Below are 5,446 nucleotides of genomic sequence, written 5' to 3' on the forward strand. Positions count from 1 at the left end.
ATAAGGTTATTAAAATGTGTGTAATATGTGAAGTTTAATCTTGAACGAATGGGCACGACAAATGCAGAATGTTGAAATGAAGTAAACTTTAATAGTATGTACAAGACTCGCATTAGTAAACTTTATAAAAGTATCAACCAAGTCTTCGCAATGATTTTTCTCATGTGATGAATTGAAGACTCATGTTAATGTATGCACGCTCCGCCTTGCAAGAAGTCGATTGGAAGATCGCGCTGTGGGACGGACTTGCCGCGGATCAAAAACCCAATGCAAGACAGACTCACTGGCTGGCTTGCTCTTCGCGTTTCGCCGTGTTATGAGCACTCCAACTGCTCACACGCTTACCATCAAAGCGATCCGTCATCTAAAACTCAAACACTTCAGTTGAAACTTCGCGATCTTCAAAGAACTTAAAGTCGCTAAATTTGGCAACAAAATCCCCAAATTGGCAACACTGCACCGTTTCTGTTACTAATGCCTGAATGCGCTTTATTTACACAAAATAACATTCATTAATGTTATGTAAAGTGCTACATTTGATAATAATTAATTAACTTTACATCTCTTGTAAAAACTATAAAGTATACTGAACGCGTTGTATTAATTAGAACACTTTAAAATTTTAAAACCACAAACCTTTCTTCAGCTGAAACCATTTTAAAACCACAAACCTTTCTTCAGCTGAAACCGTTTTTAAAACCACAAACAACCTTTCTTCAGCTGAAAAACCACAAACAACCTTTCTTCAGCTGAAACCGTTTTAAAACCACAAACCTTTCTTCAGCTGAAACCGTTTTTAAAACCACAAACCTTTCTTCAGCTGAAACGGTTTTAAAACCACAAACCTTTCTTCATCTGAAGCGGTTTTAAAACCACAAACCTTTCTTCAGCTGAAGCGGTTTTAAAACCACAAACAACCTTTCTTCAGCCGAAACCGTTTTTAAAACCACAAACTTTTCTTCAGCTGAAGCGGTTTTAAAACCACAAACCTTTCTTCAGCTGAAGCGGTTTTAAAACCACAAACCTTTCTTCAGCTGAAGCGGTTTTAAAACCACAAACCACCTTTCTTCAGCCGAAACCGTTTTTAAAACCACAAACTTTTCTTCAGCTGAAGCGGTTTTAAAACCACAAACCTTTCTTCAGCTGAAACGGTTTTAAATGCCCATCCCTGCAAAAACTTTCTAAAATTGGCATCCACACCAGTCCCAGCACGAGCACCGACGTAAGCAAGGGAACCAGCTCCAGCATGAGCACAAAGACAAGTAAGCCTAGCGGACCTAGCAGCCCAACCCCCGAGATTGATCAGCTCCTGCATATCTCTCCTCCGGACTCCCCTTCAGATAACATAATCACAGAGCTAGAGCCAGCTAAAGGTGTAGAAAATGAACCGTTTCAGCCAATGAATTATGATTTTCCAACGAGGCGCTTTGGAAATGAAACCTTGGTTAGAAGCTTTAAAGCAGGCTGTTTTTTGAGGTGGAAATGGCTTCATTATATAAAGGATACGGACAAAGCTTTATGCTTTATTTGCTGCTCTTGCCGTACAGAAGAAGCTAATTAATGATGAACGAATAAGGGTAGACTCCGCATTTGTGAAAGCACCCACCCAGCACCAGAGGTCATTTGGACGTCGTTTTTTGGGCTAAATCAAGTCGGCCCGTCATGGACTTCTTTTAGCCCAAAAAGCGACGTTGAAAATTGGTCTTTGTTTGGTCCGTCGTATTTGGTACAAATTTAGCCCAAAAAGTGACGTTGAAAATTGGGCTTTGTTTTGTCCATCTGATTTGGTCCAAATTTAGTTCAAAATAGATGTTGAAAACTGGGCTTTGTTTGGTCCGTCTAATTTAGTCCAAATTTAGCAGTAGCACGTTTATTTCGGACCACATAGCCCTAATATAGCCATGAGCATAAATGTAGCAAGTGAAGAAATAGATTAGACATTTGACATATCTGAAGCACTGCTGAATATATTGAAATATATTTTAAAAATACATAAAACATAAATATAAAAAATTGTTCCTCATGATACATGTGTAATGTGTACGAATATTCATGCATTTAAAAAAAATCAATGTTATTTCTACAACACGTTTACCATTTCTATTATATTTACATAAATTCTGCGTGACTTCTACGTGCTTTAATGGGCGCTCGCGCTGAACTGGAGCAGAGGAAGTAACCATGGAAACGGGGCGGCAGCTCAACTGTCAGCAGCAACTCCCGTCTCTCACTGTTGTTTTCACTAATTTTATTTCGGACCACATATAGCCCTAATATAGCCATGAACAATGTAGCAAGTGAAGAAATAGATTAGACATTTGACATATCTGAAGCACTGTTGAATATATTGAAATATATTTTAAAAATACATAAAACATAAAAATTACAAATTGTTACTCATGATACATGTGTAATGTGTACGAATATTCATGCGTTTAAAAAGAATATCTACTTTATAGAAATGGTTTAGTGTCTTCGGAAAAAGTCTGTTAGCATCTCAACCGTAAGGCTAGCTATAAGGTTAACTATAGACTTGAGCTCTTGTTTCTGAAAGTTTGGGCTTTTAATGTCATCTTATGTGTAGATGAGCGTTTTTTATATAAAGGTTTTGCTGGCAATTTGTCAATGGATGAATGGAAGTAAGCTAATTAAATTAACCTAAAAGTATGCACTGTACAGTTAATCGGATACGGATATGTCACTTATATGGACCGTGAAAATGGGCTGAAACTTAAAAGAGGTTTTGATCTTTCATGCTAAACATATTGATATCACTTGTTCTGTGATTTCTGAAGCGTCAGAAAAAAAACTCTAGTACACAGAAGTTCCTGATTTTAACATTTCTGAAGAGAGCTGCTGACAGAGATACAGAAACACAGGTGATCTGAGAAAGCTTATTAAATAACTTTATATGCATCTTTCATAACATATTTCGCCGTTATCACCATGCATCTGTAATTTTCTTTTGCAAAATTATATATATATATATATATATATATATATGTGCGTGTGTTTGCTTGTTAGTTATTTTAAAAGGGCTTTGATGTCCAAACATAAGTAACACTGTAAGAGCATTACTAAATAAGTAAACCTAAAAATGTACATTCTGTTATTAAATCCTTTTTTGTATATTCTGTAAATTATTATTTTAATTTTCTGGATTTCGCTATATTCTGTAAATTATTATTTTAATTTTCTGGATTTCGCCTCCGCTAAAGTTTATTTATAATAAACCTGGCAATGGCATTGTATAATAAATATTGTTGACTCTGTGACAGATTGTTTATGTTGCTAGATTCTTCCATGCTGACGGCCGTGCACTAGACTAGAGCGTATCTCCTGTCGAAGAACATATCTAGACATTATGAAGCATATGACTAGTAAGTAATACCTCAAACATACACTACCTAAAGTTTAAGGGTCAGATTTGTCATGTGTTTGAAAGAAGTCTTTTATGCTCACCACTGCTGCATTTATTTGATTAAAATACAGTAAAACAGTAATATTGTGAAATTACCATTTTTTATAACTATTTTCTATTTCAGTATGTTTTAAAAAGTGAAAAAAGCTGAATTTTCAGCATCATTACGCCTGTCTTCAGTGTCACATGATCCTTCAGAAATCATGCTTTGTGAAAACAAGAATAAATTACATTTTACAATATATTCACATAGAAAACAGTTATTTTAAATAATAATAATATTTCACAACATTACTGTTTTTATTTATGATCAAATATATGCTTTTCTATTTCAGTATGTTTGAAATACTTAAAAGTGCTTGAATTTCTCTCTCAAAAGGTTGTCCAACCCCTGAAATGCATAATGTAATGAAAATATTTCTTCCACAACACCATGGTTATAGTTAGCGTTACTACTTCTGGTTATATGTCAGCCCTGTTTGACCTGTTTATAACAGATTTCTGTGTAGAATTTGAATGCTTCTCACTAGAGCTCACAGCAACCTTTATTCATTCTGCAGCAAATTCAAGTGCTTCTCACTGGATCTCACACACTGTGCAGTAACAGTGTCGCAAAATCAACACTGCTTCCTGAGTAAACCTGTTCTGAGCACGGAGAAGTTTGTTTGCTCTGCGCTGATCCGAGCTGATAAACAGTGTTGCCAACTTCTTTCAATGGAAAGTAGCTAAACCCTGCCTGAAAAGTCGCTAAATGACGTCATACGCTAATTAGCATATTAATGACGTCAGTACGTCGTATTGTCTTGCCTCCCTGTGCTCACGTACTGCATTTTAATGCAGCCAAATTCTCAATAAAACTGTTTTTATTAATATATTTCACTGTTTCTGTTACCTACGTTACCTGTTACCTACGAGATCAAAGGCAGATATCGCGTAATTCACACTCACATGCTGTGCTGCTGATTAACATGATATGACTTCAGTTGTGTTGCCTTTATATAAAAATAAATATGATGAACAAGACACTCAAAGTGCTTGCTATTTAATTCCATACGAAAGGCGTATTTATCATCCATTCTTACTTTAATACAAACATATTTTAGATTTTTATAGAAATATGACAACAATCACATATCTCACACAGAGATCGCACTGTCATAGTGTTTGGGAATATCATTTTGAAGAGGTAGACGTCGTTGACAGGGTTGAGCGTAACCACATGATATCAACAACACCGCGCTGAATGCTGCAGCTTTACTGCGGTTTTACAGAAGGGCAAGCAAGGATAGAGAGACGCTTTCTAGAAATGACTGACAGATTGAACCGCAGAAGATAAAACTGTAGAAGTTCGTGTTGAGACTCATAGTAACCCTTATGAAAAAAGTATTAAACATGCACTTGTAAAAAAAACTGTTCTTGCAGATAATATTAATGAAGGCCACTTACGGTAAGAAACACAGTCATTAACATAGTCTACTGTATTATTACAGTAAGTACACTTTTAAAAAGCGCACATTGTAATAATTTCAAATTAAGATTTACTTTAAAGTACATTTTAAATCTTGTATTATTTTGTCATGCTTTTCAAAATGTACACTTGTTTTAATGTTGACTACTAAAGAACATGTAAAATACTTGCTTATAATTTTAATTGTAGTTTAAATATGTAATTTAATGCACTTAATTGCAAATTCACCATTAAAAATGTGTAATTGCAAATATATTTAAATATGACATGCAATTGTGAGTAGAAATGACAGATTAGAAAGTTCCATAAATGCTTGTCAGTATATTCAGCAGATATTTAAAAGACAATATAAATAACTAGATAAAAAAAGTTTGTCAAGACAAACTTTAATTTGGCTTGAGAAAGCCGGACCAGACAGTTTGATTTGATCTATCTATCGTTCTATCTATCTATCTGACTATTTCTATTTATCTATCTATCCATCCGACTATATATACAGGTGCATCTCAATAAATTAGAATGTCGTGGAAAAGTTCATTTATTTCAGTAATTCAACT

The 5,446-nt window shown here is 34.8% G+C and overlaps 1 long non-coding RNA gene across 1 annotated transcript in view; it reads right to left on the minus strand.

Moving 5' to 3' along the window:
* Window positions 1-3,240: 3,240 nt before the first annotated feature.
* The window catches only part of LOC107690723 (uncharacterized), a 16,284-nt gene continuing 14,078 nt past the window's right edge, over window positions 3,241-5,446 (minus strand). The window contains exon 3 of the long non-coding RNA XR_001634484.1: window positions 3,241-3,377. This is a non-coding gene — a long non-coding RNA (uncharacterized LOC107690723). The remainder of the gene's footprint in view (window positions 3,378-5,446) is intronic.

This window comes from Sinocyclocheilus anshuiensis, unplaced genomic scaffold (assembly GCF_001515605.1).
Source record: "Sinocyclocheilus anshuiensis isolate Anshui unplaced genomic scaffold, SAMN03320099.WGS_v1.1 scaffold3816, whole genome shotgun sequence".
Taxonomy (NCBI): Eukaryota; Metazoa; Chordata; class Actinopteri; order Cypriniformes; family Cyprinidae; genus Sinocyclocheilus; species Sinocyclocheilus anshuiensis.